Source organism: Ailuropoda melanoleuca, chromosome X (genome assembly GCF_002007445.2).
Source record: "Ailuropoda melanoleuca isolate Jingjing chromosome X, ASM200744v2, whole genome shotgun sequence".
NCBI lineage: Eukaryota > Metazoa > Chordata > Mammalia > Carnivora > Ursidae > Ailuropoda > Ailuropoda melanoleuca.
Window position 1 is genome coordinate 103,146,215 of NC_048238.1, and position 23,990 is coordinate 103,170,204.

Sequence of the window (23,990 nt, forward strand, 5' to 3'; positions counted from 1 at the left end):
AGGTACAAAATATAGAAAAAGAATTTCAAGCTTCCAGTTTTTAAACAAGTCAGCATTACACAGACAGCAAAATTCGACAAACATAACAGAACGAAAACAACAGAAAAATCTCATTATGTATTATTGATACCAAAAGCTTAAATATATTGGGTAGACCTTCCTATTCATATTAAGAAAGTAGTATCAATCACTTCATATCTGTTTCCTCACTTAAGCAACGGGGAAATTAAACAACTTCATAGGAATTTTGTGAAGGTCAAACAAGCCAATCCATGCAAAGGGCTTGGAGAATAGCCCCTGGTTCATAGTAAATGAATGGATGGATGGATGAACATGGAGATATATGTTGAGTTAGATTTATATTTAAGATTTATAATAAAGGTTTATATAAAGGTTTATACATTTAATATTTGATATGAATATATTTATTTATGAACACACATACACACACATAATACCATGTTGCATGTCTCCAATATTCCTATATTTCAATCTCAAAGTGGTGTTACTATCAAAAGAACATGTATCTGTAGTCAAAAATAGATTTAATGAAAGTGAGGGTTTTATTTGTATGTCTTAAACACTAAACTTAGTACAGAGTCCCCAAAGCTACTTCTTCAAACCGCTTTCTATCCTTCTCTTATCCATTTCCCTTACATTTTAAAGCTATTTCCATGACTATGTCCTCAGAAAACCCTGAGACGTGAGGGACGCCTGGGTGGTTCAGTAGGTTAAGCATCTGACCCTAGATTTCAGCTCAGGTCATGATCTCAGAGTTGATGTCAGGGTCATGAGATTGAGCCCTGCATTTGAGGGAGGGGGGGTCCACACTCAGCGGGAAGTCTGCTTGAGATTCTCTCCCTCTCCTCCTCCCTCTGCCCCTCCTCCTGCTCATGCGGGTGCAGGCACACTCACTCACTCTCTCTAAAATAAATAAACCTTAAAAAAAAAAAAAAGAAAACCCCAAGACATGAACAAAGAGCATCAGTCCTTAAATTTTCCCTCCTTACCACGATTACACCTCAATACTTGAGTGCTAGCTTAGTCAACGGTACTTAAACCCCCTCCCTCTTCCTCAAGCTTCTCCAACTAAATTTCTTTCTTCCCAGTCTTAAATTTAAATCACCCAGCCAGGGCGCCTGGGTGGTTCAGTCCATGAAGGGTGGTCATGATCCCAGGGTCCTGGGATGGAGTCCAGCATTGGGCTCCCTGCTCAGCAGGGAGTCAGCTTTGCCCTCTCCCTCTACTCCAACCCCCTTCTTGTGCACACACTCTCTCAAATAAATAAAATCTTAAAAAACAAATAAAAAAAATCACGAAAGCCAAAAACTTCCCCTTGCCAGGTAGATCCTTTCTCCAAGATCCAGTCTAGGGGTGGAACCCAAAGTTTTTTAATCCAGCAGAAGGAGAGCAAATGCTGGGAATACTCAATCAATAGTAACTTCTATCCTGTTGTATCTATATGTATGTCCTTGATTGCACATGTGTGTGCACGTGCGCGCGCGCACACACACAATCAATTCATATTGTAATAGAGCTAGGTATCATTCCATATCAGTGTAAACAATTACCATCTTCTTTTCAAAGGATATATACTGTTTCATTGCTTCGCTTAAATATAACTTACTTAATTGCTCTCCTACTAATAGATGTTTAAGTTGTTTGATGTTTTTCTTTTTGTTTGAATATATTCCAAATACCTTCAAATACCTCTGTGAATTTGTGGGAATATATATGTGTGAGTAAATATATATGTGTATACATATGTGAGTATATATAAAATGCTATATATTTTATTATTATGTATCATATATATTTTATTATTATATATAGCAATATATATTATTACATATCTATATTCAGGATAAATCCCTAGAAGTAGAATTTCTGAGTCAAATAATATGTGAATTGAACATGTTGATAATGCTGGACTGATTTACCATCACACAGGAAGTGCTCAAGAGTCCCTAAATCTGCCTTCCTTACCCATTTTTAAATATTTTCCAATTTTATAGGTGACAAATGTTATTTCACAGTTATTGTAATTCACAATACCTTATTTGTGATTGAGATTAATCATTTTCATGTTTATTGTTCATTTCTATGCCTTTTTACTATGATATGTTTTTTCAAATTCATTACCCATTTTCATATTTTGTTATTTATTATTATTAATATGTTGTTACTTTATACATCAAAAAATACAGTACTTTGTCATATGTGTGTCAATTTTTTCCAGTTTGTCATTTTCCTTTTGACTTTTTTGGTGAATGCAAGTTAAAATTTTATAACATAACTGATTAACTTTTTCTTTCTTAAAAAGATTTTATTATTTATTTTAGGGAGGAGAGGGGCAGAGAAGGAGGGAGAGAATCTCAAGCAGACTCTGCACTAAATGCAGAGCCTGAGACCGCCGGGCTCAGTCTCACAACCCTGAGATCATGACCTGAGCTAAAACCAGGAGTCAGACATTCAACCAACTGAGCCACCCAGGAGCCCCTAACATAATTGATTTTTAATGTCTTTTAATTTTTTTTATCATTCTGATACCAGCATGAAAATTATTACTTTAAAAAATGTTTTTAAGTAATCTCTACACCCTATGTGGGGTTCAAACTCATGACCCTGAGATCAAGAGTCACATGCTCTACCGACTGAGCCAGACAGGTGCACTGAAAATAATTTTTAAAACTCATAATTTTATGAAATATTTTTTCTTCTCCTTTTTGAATATTTTAGGCAATGTTTTCCTAGTTAGCCAATTGTCCCAACAATACTCATTTAAGAAAAAAAAATCTATCTTTCTCCATAGATTTCAAATGCTAAGCTTATGATATGCCCTGTAGATATTTGGGTCTATTTCACGATCTTCTATTCTGTTGTTACTTCCTGCACTATTATAAAGCTCTATTAATTACTAAAGATTTATAAGATGTACACCTAGATACTCATTAATCTTTTTCATAATTTTCTAATTGTGGCTCTTCAGCTTCTGCCCCTTTATTCTCTGCTTCCTCATAAACTTCTCAACAAAACTGCCTACAGTTATTATCTTGATTTCCTTTCCTCCAATGCATTCTTGAACCCAATTGTTTCTAATAACTTTAAAATTAATTTCAGAAGCCCAAATCTCTTCTCCAAGTTCTCTCTCTATATATATATATGGCATGAGTCCCTTTGTGTGCATATATGCATGGGATAGGATAAAAGTGATTAATGTACCTAGCACTGATATGTATTTATTTGTTTATGTACTCACTGTCTTACTTGTTATAATGCAAGATCCATAANCTATATATATATGGCATGAGTCCCTTTGTGTGCATATATGCATGGGATAGGATAAAAGTGATTAATGTATGAATACAGGGCCAACCATTCTTTCCTCAGTACCTAGCACTGATATGTATTTATTTGTTTATGTACTCACTGTCTTACTTGTTATAATGCAAGATCCATAAGCCAAGGACTTTATCTTGCTTCATGCTGCAACTTCGTTCCTAGAGGATATTTTCCCTGGGTATGGGATGGAGTTAGTTCTTAAGTTTATAAAATCACCGGCTTCCAATGAACAGGAATCCCATAAGCCAAACGGTAGAGAAACTGTCTTCTTGGTGCCAGCTCCAGCACATCTAAACATGACAGCTGCTCCCTTCCCTAATGAACCTTTGCATCACTTTAGCTTAAGGAGCATTTCTTACATGAAAAATACATTCTTTGGGGGGAAATTAGCTGATTTTGGCAAGTGTGACACCATTTCCCTAGAATGCTTGAAGGTGAGAAAAATTCATGTATTTCCTAGTCCATCCTCCACCCAGTATCCTACAGGGTACTCAAGTACTACTTTCTCACCTGACAGAATCTAGCCCACTTTCTCAAAGCCAAATTTGCTGGGTTAGTAAATCTCCTCCTGGGAATGTATGTGCTTTGTTGAAATCCATTGGAGCCACTCATCAGAGGACTTAATTGCCTGTCCCTGTGAGGCTGTCAGCCATAAGAACCGTGTCACTGGTTTTAAAGGCAAAAAGTGAGTGTCTGAAGTTGTTCTACTCTTAATGGATGGGGTGGATATGTCATCAGTGACATTACCAAAAGTCATGCCTGTATAGGGAGTATAATGTGTCCTACTTATAAATATAGAACTTCATTAGGGCACCCACTCACTGCTCTCTCACTTTTCCCTTTCAAAAGCTTTCTGCTATTTGTCATAATCGGGCCTATAGGTCTGACTCTGGCAAACCTAAGCTTTCTGCAGGGTAGATTAAGCTTCAGAAGCAAAAACTCAAACCAACATCTTGGTTAAAAGACACCTTCCAGATCACCTGCTCCCCACATTCTGCAGATAAAAAGGAATGAGAGGATGGAATGGCAATGCATTCTCCCCAACATGCCACCACATATCCAGGCTAATCTGAAGTAAATGCATGTAGACAATAAATGTAAGATAAAGGTGTAACAGGTTTCAACTGAGTGACACCAAAGAAGAAGCCTCCTTTATGAAGGAATCGACACGTGTAAAACAACAGGAGAACTTCTGATTTGAAATGGCATCTAAAATATAATCATTTCTGGAATTGGCAGAGTAAGGAATTCCAAATATTTATTCTTCCAGGAAATCAAGGGAAATATTAGCAAAAATTGCAAAATCAACTCTTTCAGAATTACAGAACTTGACAAAAGGCTTGCAACAATCCAAGGAGCGCTTATTGAAGAAAAATGGCTGAATCTCAGCACAAAGAATGAGCTTTATGGTACTTCAGTTGTCCTATTCCCACCCACCTCTCCCAAGCTCCACAGTAGACTGGAACACTAACAGCCTCACAACCACAACAGTGCTTAAAATCAGTCGCTGTAGGGTGCGGAATGTGTTTGGAGCTCCCCATATCACACAATCCTCAAATAATTGTTACTATTTGACCTGTTTGGCAGCTCCCTGGAATAGTCCCATTTACCATACTTGTCTTTATTTGATATGATTCAGAGTTCTCTCAGGGGAAAAAATCCTATCTCCAGGGTGTTTGTCAAAAACAACCAGCAGCAATTGTTTAATACTGCAGCTATATTAAGTAGTGATATCAGTTGGGACAAACAAGCGATTGGGCAAAAGTTAAAAGAAATACTTGATAAACGAGCTATCCATAGAGGGCTTTGAAAAACCACACATTTCTTTTGAGGATCTACCAATCAATGCAAATGTGTAGGGTTGTATGAGTGACCAGAAAATATCTGAAAACACTCAAAGCTTTCACCTCAGACTGATCTTAGCTTTCACTTCCTACTTGTGCAGAACCCTAAGACAGAACTATCAACTCCTTTCCTAAGAGTTTGAAGGCATGCCTAAGCATACATGTAGAAACCTTGAAAAAATCAATGATAAATATTGGTTCAATCATTTAATTAAACCTCATTCAATCAGTATCTTTCTACATTTGCTTGGATTATCATATCAGAAAACCAAACTGTGAAGTCAAGGGAAAGATAGGAAATCAGTATAGCAGATAATGCACTCAATGAAAGATGCTGAGACCACGAATGAGACTGAGATTTGTGTGTATGGCTCATATTTTGACATATGAAATTTCACTTTTAAAGTCACCAAAGGTAGCTTATATTGCTACTGGATGTAGTTCTTCTCAGTCACCTGGATGGGTCAATAGAGAACAGGAATGTAGATAAACCCCTTTATTTACACAATGACCAACATCAAGGGAGCTCTAAATGCCCTTTCACTGTCCTCAGATTCTTTTAGAGTACCATTTGCCACAGGAATCACCAGGGAAGCCAAAATACTACCATCAAAATGAAAGCAGTAAGTTAGTCTTATGCTTGGCCCTATTTGCTACAACTCCAATGTTTTTGTTATTGTCATTGAATCTCCATTCTATACAAATTTACCTAACCCTGTCCTAGCAGTTTTTAAGCACATAGGTAAAGAGGGGGATTATAGGACTTCACCAACACGCAAAACCCAAGAACTTGTTCAGTTTAATTGATCTTTTATACCTCCCCAGAGAACAGTGAAAGGTGCATGATTAAGGGCCTGGTATTTTAAGTTTTCCAGAACAAAGGGAGTTTCCCCTGGTATTTAACTCTAATTAAAAAAACTCTAAATAAAACTAATAGAAACTTTTAGAAAACAGATACCCACTATCAAACTTAAAAAGAAAAAAAAATGAAGAAACAGCACCTATATGCATTTCATTAATGTACACTCAACAGTCTCACCTCTATCTCTCTCTCTGACACACACACACACACACACACACACTTAACTAACCTTTAAGAACTAGATAAGATTAGTAGAAAGTTATTTTGTATGCCAGGACCCTTACCCTTCATATAGAAAATTCCTCCCCAAATCCCATGCACCTCCATTTCAACCAGGTGGTTCTAGTGAAACCTTCTGTTTTCATATCCCTTTCTTTTTTTATAATATTTTTTATTATGTTAGTCACCATACAGTACATCCCTAGTTTTTGATGTAAAGTTCCATGATTCATTACTTGGTATAACATCCAGTGCACCATGCAATACGTGCCCTCCTGAATCCCCATCACCAGCCTATCCCATTCCCCCATCCCTCTCCCCTCTGAAGCCCTCAGTTTGTTTCCCAGAGTCCACAGTCTGTCATGGTTCATTCACCCTTCTGTTTACCCCCCCTTTCTTCTTCCCTTTCATATCTCTTTCTCTTCAGTCATAGTTAATTGGTTTTGTGCAGCTGATCAAAGTGGGACAAATATTAATACCCTACTCACAACTACATGTCATTGATCCAGAGTTAGGAACATGACTGAAGCCTAGCCAAACAGAATCCTAAGTTGAATTATTTTCCAAAATGCAACAGAGAATAAGAGAAAATAATATTGTAGTTAGAATGCACCAATAGCCAAGATAGATGGGTGGAGGACCAGATATGCTAAGCTTTATGGGACATACATTCAGAGAAGTCCAGAATAAAATTCAAGTGTATCTCAGGGGAGAAAACTAGCCTGCAGACATGACTCTAATAGTTAAAACATCTACTTGTTATTTGAAGCCGAGAGAGAAGACATCACCCAAGGAGAGAGTGAAATATGAAAAAGAGGCTTCCGAAAGAACACTGAGAAGCACTGTATTTAATAGATGGGAGATCGAAGGGAGCTGGCACAGAAGCTAAGAAGAAAAAATAAAAAATGGTAGGAGAACCAAAAAAGAATAGTATCTCAGAAGCCAGGGGAGAAAAAAAAAAGCGTTGAATATGCTACAGGATAGAGAATTAACATAAGAAACAAATGATGCAAGCAGGAAGATGTTAGAAGACTATTGTCCTGGTCAAGGCAAGAGAAAATAAGGATGATGGTATGTACACAGTGGATAGGAGATGTTAGGTAAACATGTAGGTGTTTATGTTTTCCAGACTTAGTAATTATTTGATGTAAAAGGTCAGAAAGGGGGCATCTGGGTGGCTTAGTCATTTAAGAGCCTGATTCTTGGTTTCAACTGAGTTCATGATCTCAGGGTCATGAGATCGAGCCCCCCATCAGGCTCTGAGGTCAGCACAGAGTCCGTTAGAGATTCTCTCCCTCCCCCTGTATCCCTCCCCCGGGTCATGTGAACACATGCTCTCACCCTCTCAAATAAATAAATAAATAAAATCTTAAAAAAAAAAAGTTCAGGAAGAGGAAGTTGGGGGTTGTTGCCCAGATTGTTGGATAGGACTACTGGGTATATATAATTAGTGCCATGCACTGAGCCAAGAAATACAGGCTGAGGAGCTGTTTGGTACGAATAATGATAAGCTCATTTTTGGATACATTGATTTTTATTATTTTTTTTTAAAGTTTTACTTATTTATCTTAGCACACAGAGTGGGGAGGGGCAAAGGGAGAAGGAAAGAGGGAGAATCTCAAGCAGACTTCCACACTGAGTGTGGAGCCCATCACAGGGCCCTGAGTCACAACCAAGAGCTGAATGCTTAACTGCCTGTGCCACCCAGACATTCCCAGCTACGTTGATTTTTAAAGTCTGTATTCTATATTCAAGTATATATGTCAAGTAGAGAGTTGAGTATACAGTTTTGGAGCTCAAAGGGCTAGAGATATAATATTATGAGTCATCTGCTTATATTTGAACTCAAGGAGTATATGATTTTGCCTAAGGCAAAAGTGAGACGTGAAGGGGGACAAAGAGATCACTGAGGAACTCTGACATTTAAGGGCTAGCTAAATGCTAATGAGTCCTCAGAAGAGAATTTTGAAAGAGCAACTAGGAACCTAGGAGGAAGATACAAAGGTTTCTTAGGATCCAAAGGAGTGCTCATGAGAAGTCAATTCTGTCATATGTAATAGAGCTGTCTGGCGAAAGGAAGACTGAAACTATTACTTGGACAAATATGGCAGTCATTGGTAACTATGGAGTAAGAAGTTTTTGTGGAAACACAAAACTGGTGGAGAAATAGGAAAAGACTGAAGTGGTTTAAAAAGTAAACAGATCATAAGATAATGAAGATAGCTAATATAGGCAACTCTTAAGAAGTTTGCTTCTAAAAGGAAGGAGAAATAAAGAACTAGCTGAAGGAGAAAACTTTTAGTGCCATTGTAAAAGCATAAATCTATTTTTAATATACCTTCTCATTAATACTGGTGTGAGACCAGATCAACAAGTATAACATCCTAAGGAGTTTGGAATTTTTTCCTGTAGACAATGAGGGAACATTGGGAATGATAAAAACAGATATAGATTTTAGAGTAAGAGGGTTTTTAAGGATAAGGTTAACAAGAAGAGAAAAACTAGGTGACTATTACAACAATCCAGCTGAGAGATAATAAATGTCTAAAATAAGGCAGTTGTGGGGGCGCCTGGGTGGCTCAGTCGGTTAAGTGTCCAACCCTTGGTTTCAGCTCAGGTCATGATCTCATGGGTCCTGCGATCCAGCCCTGCATCAGGCTCCATGCTCAGCAGGGAATCTGCTTGAGATTCTCTCCCTGTGCCCCTCCCTGCACTCCACACACACACCCTCTCTCTTAAATAAATAAATCTTTAAAAAAATAAAATAAGGCACTTGTAGTATATTTAGGGATATTAATGAGATGCAATTAACAGGATATGGAGGTAAAACTAATGAGAATATTAAAGATGACCCATAAATATTACTCCTGAGTGAATGGGTCAATGGTGGTGTCACATATAGAACTGGGAACAAAGGAGGAACAAGTTTATGAGTAAGGTAATGGTTGGATTTGAATATACCGTACTTGTGAAATACCCAAGTGAAAATGTGTACTAGATGTATGGGAGATGGAAGACGGAAAGAGATGATTAGGTAAAAGAATAACTGCACTTAAGGTGTTTCATTGCATAGAAGCCTGGTGTAAACTCTCAAATTTCAAAATCCAGGAACATTTTTTATTTGAAGCTATATTTATGTTTTCATTTTCCTAGATTGAGTATATATAATCATAAAATATACAGTTTCATTAGTTGAAAAGGTTTTCCCTCTCTAGGAAACTGTGTATCAAGAATTCTACACAAGAGTTGTATAATTCAATAAAGTCCCAGAGGATACTTCAGGGGAGAAATAACTACCAAAGAAACCAACACATTTGGACTGACAACTCTAAATGATGTATTTTTGTTTTCACTGACAAACAATTCTTTGGCTTGGTTTATTATTAATATCGTCTCTCTCATATATGCTTGAAAATTACCCACCAAGACATACAATTCATCTTAAATATGCAGTAGCCTACGTTTATCTTGATGGGTTGAGGTTGGCTGACTTTATGGAGCACTGGAATGTGCAAGCCTTTCAAATCAACTTCAGCTCATTTTATTTGGAAGAGTGAGTTTGTTAACACTTTAAATGAAATCGGGGGAAAATTACTGTATCAAATTTGTTTCCGGAGTCTGAGTGACATATAAGTCTCTACATGTATTTTATTCCTAACTGCCATCTCCAAAATCAAGGGACCCTAATTGGGAAACTATTGTTTGTACGCACTCTGCCAAATTCTGACATCCGGCACAGACACAGTATAATGCATACTCGTTTCCTCAACGATATGGTAGGTGTGGAACTCATTTCTGCTTACAAATAAAATACATTTTTTAAGTTTCTTAGTTACTTTACTCTGAAGATATTTTTTCTTAAACGTATTGTGTTATAGATTCTGCTGTGGTTGTGATTCATTAACTCTAGGCAATAATATATGTGGTGTGAGAAGGGCAGTAATATTTAATAGGGCAGATTGAGACTGACTAGAAATACAAGTCTATGGATGCCAGTCTCCATATGTGACCCTGAACAAGCTATTGAACCTCTCCAAGCCACAGCTTCTCTATACAATGCAAACATTAAGCTATTTGGAAACACTAGATAACTAACTGTGTTCATAAATTCTTACCTTATGTCCCTGCTCTGGGTTAAGTTCTGTTTCTCCATCCTCCTGGAGTAGTCTGAGGAACGTGATTACTGGCCTTACTACATTATTTTTAAAGGTTCTGTGCAGGGCTCCTGTGTAGCTCAGTCGGTTAAGTGTCTGCCTTCAGCTTGGGTCCTGATCAAAGGGTTCTGGGATGGAGGCCCACGTCGGGCTCCTTGCTTGGCTGGGAGCTTGCTTCTCCCTCCCTCCTGCTTGCTCACGTGCTCTCTCTTTCTCTCTCTCTCTCAGTCTCTCTCTCTCAAATAAATAAATAAAATCTCTTAAAAAAATGTTCTGTGCATAGCCCTGTACCATAAGGATTTTATGTCTTACTCATCTGTTCATCATCCACACAAAGCAAAGGGCATAGAGCCACAGTATGTGCTCAGTAAAGCTCTATTATACTGAATATTTTCCCATTTTCGTCCTATTGATCTCACTTGTATAGGATTAACCACTGGTCTTTGCAGCTCCACTAGCAGAGAAGATCTATCATCATCTATCCATTTTATTTTTTTATTATATTTTTTATTTTAAAGATTTATTTATTTACTTTAGAGAGAGAGCATGCACAAGCAGGGAGAGAGGTAGAGTAGGAGGGGCAGAGAGAGAATCTCAAGCCAACTCCATGCTGAACTCAGAGCCTGATGTGGAGCTCAATCTCACAACCCTGAGATCACAACCTGAGCCAAAAGCAAGAGTAGGAGGCTTAACTGGGGCACGTGGGTGGCTCAGTCATTAACTCTCTGCCTTCAGCTCAGGTCATGATCCCAGGGTCCTGGGATCGAGCCCCACATCGGGCTGTCTGCTCAGCAGGGATCCTGCTTCTCCCTCTCCAGCTCCCTTGTGCTTGTGCTCCCTCTCTCGTTATATCTCTCTGTCGAATAAATAAATAAAAAATCTTAAAAAAAAAAAGAGTAGGAGGCTTAACTAATTGAGACACCCAGGCACCCATTATATATCCATTTTAAATGTCAACTCCTCTAAAAGGTCAGAAGAGTTCTCATGTCAATCAGATTTTGTTGGTGAATTATAAAATGCTGAATTCAATTTGCAATAGAAAGACCCTGTAATAATTGTTATTAATTCTGGCTGATTATATAGCTTAAAGCCATACCATGCATAATAGATTTGGTTTCTGATATAAAATCTATGAAGGATATAAGTGATGGGAAGGGAGGATCAAGGCCCTCCAGTCTCAAGACAATCAGAAATTTACTCAAACCCAATCTCAGTGTAGACAAACTAGCAACTGAAGGATGATTTTGAATAAAAATAAGTATAAATTTATTTCTTTATTGAAGTTGAAGAAAAAGTGGGAAAACTTTAAAAATAAATGCATGCCCCAGAGCAGTTTTGCAGTGAAACAGACCACTGGTATAGCATGCTGAGATGGGGGAAAAAAGATCAATTATTCAAATTAATTTCAAGTCAATAATTCAGCAAGAGTATATTGTGGGTATGGCAAAGTCACTGGCACTCTGTGGGCAGTTCAAAGCTGTAACAGATTCAGTACCTAACTTCAAAAAGCTGGTCGCCTAGGGAAATAAAGATACAGATGCAGGTCACTGCAGTACCAAACAGATGATACTGGGTGCTAGAGCAGAGGTTCAAAGTACTTTAGAAACACAGACAATAAGAGAAATTCATTTGGCCAAGGATTGAGGGAAGGACTGACAAAGTAACATTTAAACTGGACAGTCCCTTGAAGGACAGATAGTATTTTGACAAGAAGACATGAGGAGGGGTGGGAGCTAAACCAGCGCCTGGCTCAGAGCAGTCACCTCGCTGTGGCCACGGAGGGTTTCCCTGGCCAGTGTTGCTCCCACCCATCTAGGGCATGGGTAATATCTTTGCCAACCTCTTTAAGGGCCTTTTTGGCAAAAAAGAAATGTGTATTCTCATGGCGTGCCTGGATGCTGCGGGGAAGACCACCATCCTGTACAAACTGAAGCTGGGTGAGATCGTGACCACCGTTCCCACCATAGGCTTCGCTGTGGAAACCGTGGAGGACAAGAACATCAGCTTCACCATGTGCGATGTGGGCAGCCAGGACAAGATTCGGCCTCTGTGGTGCCAGTGCTTCCAGAACACACAAGGTCTCATCTTCGTGGTTGACAGCAATGACAGAAAGCAGGCCCTCCCCAGCACCATGAACGCGGCTGAGATCACAGACAAGCTGGGGCCGCAGTCCCTGTCCACAGGAACTGGTATATTCAGGCCACCTATGCCACCGGTGGGGCCGGGCTCTATGAGGGACTGCTGTCCAATCAGCTCCGCAACCAGTGGGAGCCCCCCCCCCNCGCCCCCGACTCCCCTCTTCCCCCCTGCTTTACCCTCCTGTGGTGTGAGTGCCAAAAGCTGTCTCCATGGTCGGTCACAGCGGGCCTCACCAGGCTGTCAATGTGCAGACGCAGCTTGTAGCCAAGCTTTTATTTAATGTAAATAGTTCTCTTCCCGATGAGGCCGTTTCTGGTACTTCTAAGCAGTACTACTCAGCTTTTTTGAATCAACCCACTGTTCAATACTGAGAGGGATTTTAGGCACACGGGGCCTTCAGGAGGTGCTGTGTGGGACCAGCCTGGCACTCCTCCTCGGGCGTCTCATCTGTGTTGAGATCCGTTTTGGTGGTTGGTTTTTAACCCGAACTTACAAGACAAGGAGAACACTTGAACACACAGAATGGTTCTTCAGCGGTGGCCAGAGTCTAGTCCACCAGTGATCCGTTCCCATCGGGAACGTGAGACGGGGCACAACCAGCCGTGGTCCATTCTGCATGGTCAGGAGAGGGTCCTGTGATTCGCTCTGTCTTGGGTCATCCCGCATCCCCTAGCGTTTGTGCTTGTTCTTGTGCCTACACAGCTGCCCAGGAGACAGGCTGGGGGCTGTGGCCACTGCTCACGGACCCCTCGGAGGGACCCTGGCCTTCCCTTCTGTCCGTGTGGGCAGTGTGGCTTGCTCCTGGCTGCCTGGGGTCTGACCAGCACCAATGCCAGCAGGCGGGCCAGGCACCCTCCAGCCTCAGGCCCTACCCCAGCCCTGCCGTCTATATGTGCTTTTATACCCTCAGCCTACAAGGGTCAGACTTGCCCTTGAAAGGACGACCTCTACTGTTTTCTTCTGCATATTGATAAACACTAAAGAAGCTGGAGTTGTTAAACTTTATCTTGGGGAAATCCTCAGAACTGGATTATTTGGTGTCCTGGAACCTCTTACTGATTTCAATGCACGATTAGTAATCAACTGCTTTGGATACTTGTTTTCAGTTTTCATTTTGAAAAACAAGCACTGTAATTATAGCTACTAGATAAAAATCTCTTAACTATTTGGAAAAAAAGAAGAAGGGGTGCCTTGGTAGCTCAGTTAGTTAAGCCTCTGCCTTTGGCTCAGGTCATGATCCCAGGGTCCTGGGATCCAGCCCCACTTTGGGCTCCCTGCTCAGTGGGGAGCCTGCTTCTCCCTCTGCCTGCTGCTCCCCTTGCTTGTGTTCTCTTTCTCTGTCAAATAAATACACAAAATCTTAAAAAAAAAAAAAGGATGACATGAGGAGGGATGGTAGAAGCAGTAGCTCAAAAGCAGAAGCAGCACACTCAAACTGTAAGCAGTCGACTCCAAAACAAAGCGTACTGCATTTACTTGATGTTTCTAGTGTTGGCTCGCCAGCGTCTCTTACCTCTTTCTTCTAGTAATGGTGCCCACGATATCTTCTGGAGTTGATACTTTTCTTTGTGTTCCTTTCATTCGGTTGGAACTGAACTGACTCCAATAGGTTGGAGTGCAAGACCCAGGCCTGGTCGATTGATTCATGGAATACCCTTAGCCACAGAGATGAGTTAATGAGTGAACATGTGACCTCAGCTGGTCCAATTAGAGTGAATCCTTGGATCTGTACTGAATTTAATGGGAATATGTATACTCTCTTTATTACTATACTTGAATTTGGACAGATTCAGCAGGTCACTGGATAAAGCTGGATAATGAAGACAACGCAGGTGAGGGCAGAGCTAAGAGTGGAGACACACCAGGCCAGGATATCAGTGTTTCGGCTCCTAGTTCAAGTCTCACTCAGGACTTTTTTACATAAGCTAACAAATTCTCCATTATTAAAGCCTCTTTGTGTTAGGTTTTCTGTCACTTGCACCCAAGGGGTCTTGTCTAATATTCACAGAATGAGAGAATAAATAAGAAATGTCTAGAAAATTAGGGTATAACTTGCATCAGATACTTGCCATGTCTGTCTCTTTTTTACCTGTTGCTTCCCACCAAAGCACACAGGCTGCTTTCTTGAAGATTCAAACACTGCCAGCGTGGGCTATTAATGAAGGTATGAAAGGCATGGGCCCAAGGCCTCAGCAGCTCATTGGTCTTCTGGTGGGGCTCCCTACTTTTCCCATCTTTGCAGCAACCAGTTAACAAGCAGTCTTCTCCTGGATCCCAAGTGCCTCACTAATTTATTTTGAAAAGTAGCAGAGCTGGTGCCACAACCATCTAGAATCTCTGCAGGATGTGATTTGCAAGAACAGCTTTGAATGTAATTCTCTATCTTAGAAAACTACCACTTTATAGGCATACATACAAAAGAATACTACCTTGCTAAAAATAGGTAGCCCTCAGTTACATTAAAAAAAAGAGAGATCATAAAAAGAAAGGTGAGGTTGATGGAAATTATGAAAACTTCCTTTTAGCAGAGGATGGTTAGAGCCTTTAAAATGTTAATAACAATAATCCTTGCTGATTTTATAACATTCCATTTATTACTTCCTAAAACATTCACTGAATGCCTACTGTGCTACATGTTTTGCCAATATAGATGAATCTGTTGTTCTAGCCCTCAAGGAACTCAGAGTTCTAGGAGGATAGATAAGACCATCTTTCCTTCCTTTATTCATTCAGCCAAAATGCCTGCCACATGCCAGACAATGTTAGGCATTATGGACTGAGCAAGAAAAAATATATTAAAGGCAGAAATTGGGCCTGAATTGTGAAGGCTATGCATCAACAAAATATCAGGCAAAGAACTGAGTGAAGCGACAGACTTATTGGTATGTGGTAGCCGAAATGCAGGCAAAGCAGACAATGTCAGTTCTAGAAGAAGCAGGCTCTCACATTGCTTGGGGCTGTTGGTCTCTAATGGACAATGACTCTGACAAGGAGCTTTCTTTTCAACTTATTTTGAAATAATTATAAATTCAGAGGAAGGTGCAAAGATAGTACATACAGGTCCTCGGTATTCTTCACCCAGTCTCCCTCAATAGCTACATCTTCTCCATCATATAGTATCAAAACTAGGGAGCTGATATTGATATGATATGTGAATATAGCTCTATGTCATTTGATCATATTATGTAGATTGGTAAAAGCACCACCTTAGTTGAGATACAGAACTATTTCACCATGACCAAGATCTCCCTTGTGCTACCCTTTTAAGAACAATGCCCTTCAAATCCAGTTGTGAATTCATCTGTCAACAGAACTGTTAGAAATCTAGAAGTGTCCAGATGAACTTACTCCCCCTGATTTCTGACTATGAAGAAAGGTAGTAAAGCACATGCTTCCAGGGTATAGTTACAAGGCAACATACCAAGAGGTACAAGAGAAAGGACGTCAGTGGTGTCTGTTTTGCGTTGGCAGTGCTATTGCAACATGCGAGGTTTTGATCATCATTCAATATAGTTTAAGATTATTGGTAAGATTTTTTTTGTTTTTTTTTAAGATTTTATTTATTTATTTGACAGAGAGAGACAGCCAGCGAGAGAGGGAACACAAGCAGGGGGAGTGGGAGAGGAAGAAGCAGGCTCATAGCGGAGGAGCCCGATGTGGGGCTCGATCCCAGAACGCTGGGATCACGCCCTGAGCCAAAGGCAGGTGCTTAACCACTGCACTACCCAGGCGTCCCTATTGGTAAGATGTTTTAATATTGAGTTTATTTTTTAAAAATACAAGTGCAGTAATTACCTCTGTATCCACCATTAATTAATGCCTAAAAAGAGGTTACTTAAGCCTCAGAGTTGGTACCATGTAAGAAAACACCTAGTGACCAAACCAGTGAACAGTTGACAAAAGTAAGCAGAGATCTACTAAAAAGTCTGGGAAGAGCAAATTTAACAGTTCAACCTATCTAAAGCGATAACATCTTTCATATGGTGAAGCACCACTTTTGGGAACAGTATCAATAGATCAATGTATGTTTGGGTTTTTTTTACCCGATATTCTCCACAGTCAATGATCTAAGTCACACTGTGTGCATTATACCTACAGCTTCTTTACAGGGTTTTTAGTAACTTAGAATAAAATTTTGGCCACTTTTCAAGGCAAAATGGTTTAATCTTCAGGATACAGTTCTCCTGTGGAAAACCATTGTCTTGGACATCTGCTGAGTAACTAATAGAATCATTTGTGTATGTGGAAGTTAGGCTTATATAGAGGGCATCTTTCTGTGCCAGAAAAAGCACATGCTAAACATAAAAGAAATCATTATGAACTGGATTAATAGATGTATAGAGAAAGAAGTTGAGAATCTGCCATTGGTAAGATTTGGCAACAGGTGCAGGATATTCAAACCCTAATTTCTCATGAATGAGGAATGAACATCTGCTCAGAATAGCAATGGAAGGGAATATTCAGATTTCTACTAAATACACTCGCAACAACAGGAGCCATGGGACCATAACCAAGACATTTTTTCTGTATCCATTTATGTGCTAGTTAATACTCCACTAACTCTGAATTGAGCAGTATTCTACAGCAAAAGTTGCAATTCGGGTTATGCATTCTGATCACCATTGGAGCTTACTTAAAATGCTGATACCTGTTTCACACCCCAGGAGTACTGAATCAGAAAATTCAGGAGTGATGTTCTAGAATATGTATTTTTGCAAAGCTCCACCACTGATTCCAATGCGCAGCCAAGTTTGGGAACCACTGCTCTAAATACTGTTTGGTAGAATAGGTCCAGAACTAAATTTACCTCCTTGATTCTCAGTCTACTAGCCATCCAATCCATTCCACCTTCTAGATACATGTATTTCTTCAATCCATCTCGTTCTCTCAGGCGTTACTACTACTGCCTTAGTTCTGGGCATATGAACTTAGACCGTGGCAGGAGTTAGTTTCAGTCTTGCACCCAGAGGGTAGTGCCACATTATATGGCCAACATCCATCCATGCATGGGCCTCACAACAGCCTTACTTGGAGAACACTATACAACATAGTTCTGCTCCTGATAATAGCCATTATTGCAGAAATCCTGGAGGGGACAGGAAGCAGGTGAGACGGCTAGGAGAGAACACAGTGTATTGTGGGAGAAGAGGCAAGAGTAAAGCAAGAATATGTCAAATTGGATATTTGATTTTATGTCTAATTTTCTCAAGAAATATTTATTTTCTTGCAATGTGTAGAGATGTTAGGGTTATATTTAAATCTGACTTGTCATGTCCCTACTGAAAATGTTTCACTAACCCCACACCCCACTGACCTTGTGATAAATTCTAGATCTTTGTATGATACTTCATGCACTGTATGATTTGCTTCTGACTGCCTCCCTTCCTTCATCTTCACCTGTTTTTATGACTACCTTCAGAAATCCTCACACTAGACATATTTAAACATTTACTCTTTTGTTTCTTCTGCATTTTGTAGACACTTCTGCTCTGACCTTAATCATTAAACTAATTATTTGTTCATGTGCCTGTATCCCTACTACATGATCAGTTTCTTGAAGTTGAGCTTTGTTTTTTCTGCTTTATTTTTCCATATCTTTAAATATTTGTGAAATACTAATTAAAATTTCATTGCGGCCAGTGCTCTCTTTGGCAGCACATACATATACTAAAACTGGAACAACACAGAGAAGATTAGCATGGCCCCTGTGCAAGGATGACACACAAATTCGTGAAGCAGTCCATATTTTTGTATATAAGTGATGAATCACTAAATTCTGCTCCAGAAACTAATATTGCAGTGTATGTTTTCTAAAATTTAAATTGAAAAAATTTCACTGATGCTAAATATTTCATATTCTATGACTATTCCCCAGTTTCTGGGATTATAGGATTGTTCTTATTTTCTCTTTTATACGTCATGCCACAAAACACACCTTTATATATAAATATTTGCCTGTTTCAGTGTATTTTTCTTTTGGGAATATTTAAAGAATTTTGTTTAATGCATCAATAAATATGGACTTTTTTCTTTTCTTTTAAGATTTCATTTATTTATTTGAGAGAGAGAGCACAAGCAGGGGAGGGGCAGAGGGGAGAAGGAGGCTCCTGGCTGAGCAGGGAGCCTGACATAGGGCTCGATCCCAGGACCCCGAGATCATGACCTGAGCCAAAGGCAGACGTTTAACTGACTGAGCCACCCAGGTGCCCCAATAAATATGGACTATAAGACCTTTTGATTCATACTGAAAAAGAGCTCTAAAGAAAAACTGTAAATTTTGAATTCTCATCAGCAGTGTGTTAGGTCTCCTTACATTCAATGATATTTACAGACCATCTTCTCTTTCCTATTGACATATTAATTCTTGGTAAAGTTATGTAGTGCCATACTCTAAATACAGTTTATTTATAAAGGTGTATGTTATATATACATACATATAACTCATAAATTTAAATTTATAAATTTACTCCTAAATCTGTACTTCTGTCAGCCCCTAACTTTCCTATAGAACTCCTGACTCATATATTCAACTGCCTATTTGACACCTCTGCAGAATTCATCAAAAAGTAACTGAAATTTAATTAAAAGTCAAAAAGAACAAACTTTCCCTCTGCCACTTATTGTATATTATATTTAAAATTATACTTCATATTACATTTTAAAATTCAAGACAGCTATAACAAGATACCTAAGAATACACCTAACCAAAGAGGTGCGAGACCAGTACCCTGAAAACTATGAAACGCTGATGAAAGAAACTGAAACTGACATGAAGAAATAGAAAGATATTCCATGCTCGTGGATTGGAAGAATAATATTGTTAACATGTCTATACTACCCAAAGCAATCTACACATTTAAAGGAATCTCTGTCAAAATACCAACAGCATTTGTCACAGAACTAAAACAATCCTAAAGTTTGTATGGAACCACAAAAGACTATAAATAGCCAAAGCTACCTTGAAAAAGAAAAGCAAAGCTGTAGGCATCACAATTCTGGACTTCAAGGTATATTACAAAGCTGTAGTAATCAAAAGAGTATGTGGTACTGGCACAAAAACAGACTCACAGATCAATGGAACAGAATAGAAAAGCCAGAAATAAACCCACAATTATATGGCCAATTAATCAACAAAATAAGAAAGAATACCCAATGGGAAATAGTCTCTTCAAGAAATGGTGTACTGTATGGTGACTAACATAACAAATAAAAAATTATTATTAAAAAAAAAGAAATGGTGTTGGGAAAACTGGACAGCTACATGCCAAAGAATGAAACTGGACCACTTTCTTACACCTTACAAAAAAATAAATTCAAAATGGATTAAAGACCTAAATGTGAGATTTAAAACCATAAAAATCTTAGAAGGGAAGACAGGTAGTAACTTCTTTGACATTAGCTGTAGCAACTTTCCTCTAGATATGTCTCCTGAGGCAAGGGAAACACAAGCAAAAATAAACTATTGGGACCTCATCAAGATAAAAAGCTTCTGCAAAGCAAAGGAAACAATCAACAAAACTAAAAGGCAACTAATGAATGGGAGAAGATATTTGCAAATGACATATCTGATAAAGGGTTAGTATCCAAAATATGCAAAGAACTTACAAAATTCAACACCAAAAAAAACAAATAACCGAATTAAAAACTGGGCAGAAAGCATAAACAGACAATTCTCCAAAGAAGATAGTCAGATGGCCATAGATACACGAAAAGATGCTCATCATCACTTATCATCAGGGAAATACAAATCAAAACTATAATGGGTATCATCTCACACCTGTCAGAATAGGTAAAACCAACAACACAAGAAACAACAGGTGTCAGCAAGGATGTGGAGAAAGAACACTTGGGGTGCCTGGCTGGCTCAGTCAGTAGAGCATGCGACTCTTGATCTCAGGGTCATGAGTTCAAGTTCCACATGGGCATGGAGCCTACTTAAAAATGAATGAATGAATGAATGAATGAAAGAAAGAAAGAAAGAAGAAAGGAACACTAGTGCACTGTTAGTGGTTATGCAAACTGGTATAGCCACTCTGGATAATAGGGTGGAAGTTCTTCAAAAGTTAAAAATAGAACTGCCTTACCACCCAGCAACTGCATTAGTGGATATTTACCCAAAGAATAAGAAAATACTAATTTGAAAAGATATATGCACCCCTATGTTTATTGCAGCATTATTTACAATAGCCAAGGCATGGAAGCAGCCCAAGTGTCCAATGATCAATGAATGGATAAAGAAGATCTGGTACACACACACACACACACACACACACACACACACACACACACAGAAGGCTATTACTCAGCCATCAAAAAGAATGAGATCTTGCCATTTGCAACGACATGGCTGGAGTTAGAGAGTATTATGCTAAGTGAAATAAGTCAGTCAGAGAAAGACTACCATATTATTTCAGTCATACATGGAATTTAAGAAACAAAACAAGCAAAGGCAAAAGGTGAGAGGGACAGAGAGAGTCAAAGCAAGAAAGAGACTTTTACTTATAGAGACCAATCTGATGGTTACCGGGGGGTAGTGGGGAAGGGAGATGGGTTAAATAGGTGATGGGGGGGTGCCTGGGTGGCTTCTTCCTCTCCTACTCCCCCTGCTTGTCTCTCTCTCACACTGGCTGTCTCTGTGTCAAATAAATAAAACGTTTAAAAAAAAAATAGGTGATAGGGATTAAGGAGGCCCTTGTGATGAGCACTGGGTGGTGTATGGAAGTGTTCAATCACTGTATTATACACCTGAAACTAATATTACACTGTATGTGAACTAACTGGAATTAAAAAAAAAACTTTTAAAAATATAAATAAAAAATAAAATTCCAGAGAGCTGATCAATAGTCACTAATACGTCCTTTTATTTATTTATTTATTTTTAAATATATTATTTTTAAGTAATCTCTACACCCAACATGGGGCTCAAACCTAAACTCTGAGATCAAGCGTCACATGCTCCACCGACTGAGCCAGCCAGGCGCTTCTGTCCTTTTAGTTTTAAATGATTTGATTTTCTACATTAAATTATTTGATCTACTTGATTTTGTTCCGAAGTACAAGAATTATCTATATTTATGTCTTCAAACAGTTCATTTAATTATTGACTAGGCCTTAATTCTTTGGATTTTTAATACATTTCTCATAAACTTACTTTATGCACACATGTGCGTGTGTGTGTGCGTGTGCGTGTAGCCCTAGTGGAGGTGGTAGTGGTTACAGTAGCAGTTGTAGCAGGGGTAACAGCAATGTGCATAGACTCTGGAATTGGTAAACTGGATTGGATTACTAGGCCAACCATTCAATAGTCATACGACTGTGGACATGATCCCTAAATTCTTTGTACTTTAGTTTCTTGCATATAAAATGGGAATAATAGTAGTCCTGGATTGTAACGTTCTATGTGGATTAAAAGGGAGATAACGTGTGTAGCAGAAGCTATTAGCTTTCCAACAAAATCCACCCTCCCCTTCTTTAAGCCTGTAGTTAGGTTACTTTTTCGCAGCTGCTCGTCCAGTTAGGCAGGGCCTTGAGACTAAGTTGTCTCCAGAGTAACAGGTATGGAAGTGATACAGGAAACTTCCACATGTGGCCCACCTCAACCTCCACCATGCTCTTTCTGCCTCTGGCTAATGTGTGTAGGTGGTAATCATGGGAACCTTGGAAGCCATTTATGTCATATTTTGAAAAAGGCAGAACCTCTGTCAGCCTCGGCCACTTTATAAATGACTCATACAGACTAGAGCAACCAGTAAACTGGAATCTCTACATAAGACTTATTATATAAACAAGATACAAGCTATCTTTTGAGCTATTATATGCCTGGGTCCATTTGCTACCACACCCTAATCAACTGTAATATCACATATAAATTGATGACTAGAGTAACTAATTAGCACATCATAAGGGCCTAACCAGTATAGATATATAGCAAGATAAGGAATAGACAAACACAGATAAATTTGAGATATCAAATATTAGTTGCTTGTCTGTATGTTCTGTTTGATGACCCTGTCAATTCTTGTACAAATATCACATTTTTATAACATTTTGACTACTGTAAACTGTACTGTATTCCTTAATATCTCGTAGACTGAGTGCCACTTTATTAATTTTCTTTTCTATAAATATCTTTTTTTTCCAAATAGATTTTAGAAACATTTTGTCAAATTAAAAGAAATACAAGGGATTTTCAGCTGGATTGTTATTAAAACAATGAATTAAATTGGGGATAATTAATACATTTACTTTATTCATTTCCCCAGAGTAATAAGCTATTTATATCCACTTGTACGCTTCTTTTAGAGAAATAAAATAAATGTGTGCTTTTAGTTCATTTCTAATGTTTTTGTAGTTACTCTGAATAAGATTTCTTATACTTTCAATAAAAAGATTATTGCCCACACAGAATTACCAATCTCTCATATATATATATGCATATATATATATTATATAATCACATGTGTTGAAGCTGCTGGCTGTCCATTAAAATTCACCTTCCCCTTTTTTAAGCCCACAGTTAGATTACATTGTTCCAGTTAAGCAGTTAAGCATGACCACAGAACTAAGTTGCATCCAAAGGAATAGAAAGATGGATAGATGGATGGATGTGTACATGTGTGTATATGTGTGTGCCTATATTTATAGATATATAATCTGTATCTCTGTATGTATTATCGCTAATATATACATATATCCCAAACAGATATAGATATATATCCCTGTGATAGTTATGTATTTAGGTGTATGACATGACTTCATTGAGCCTTCATCATTTCTACTAATTTTTATAGTATTATAATTTTAATTGGTTATCTTAGCTTCACTAGTTATATGATCTCTTACAATTCATCTCTTTTTTTTCTATTCCATCTTTCTGCCATGACCAAATCTATAGACTAGTACTAAATATTAGAACTGATAGAAGATTTTGTTATATTGATCCTGATAATGTAAACACCTCTATGGTTTCAGTATGATGCTGGCTTTTTAAGAATCACATATTTTCAATCTTATTAGTAATAAATTTGTACTTTCTAGTTTTCTACTTAGGATTCTACTTTAAAAGTGGTCTGTAGTAGGGGCACCTGCGTGACTCGGTTGAGCCTCCGACTCTTGGTTTTGACTCAGGTCATGATCTCAGGGTCCTTGGTTGAGCCCTATGTTGGGCTCTGCATTCAGAAGGGAGTTTGCCCGTCCCTTTCCCTCTGTTCCTCCCCCTGTGTGTGCACTCTCGCTCTCTCATGCTCTCTCTAATGAATAAATAAAATCTTTAAAAGTGGACTTAAGTTTTTGTGCTTATTTTAAAAGGATTTAATATCAAGCCTTTATAATTTGAAAACAAACTGAGAAATTTTATGTACTTTTCTATGATTTCAAATAATTTATAGAGCAAAGCACAAATGAATCACCCATAAAACTGTTTATTCTAGA

At 38.5% G+C, this 23,990-nt stretch overlaps 1 non-coding gene and 1 pseudogene across 1 annotated transcript; both read left to right on the plus strand.

Moving 5' to 3' along the window:
• Nucleotides 1–12,240: 12,240 nt before the first annotated feature.
• On the plus strand, nucleotides 12,241–12,824 carry LOC100476827 (annotated as a pseudogene).
• A 5,375-nt stretch (nucleotides 12,825–18,199) lies between these two features.
• LOC117797598 lies at nucleotides 18,200–18,310 on the plus strand. Its single transcript, XR_004622597.1, has one exon. It is a non-coding gene; the product is annotated as a U6 spliceosomal RNA (small nuclear RNA).
• The last annotated feature ends 5,680 nt before the right edge of the window (nucleotides 18,311–23,990 follow it).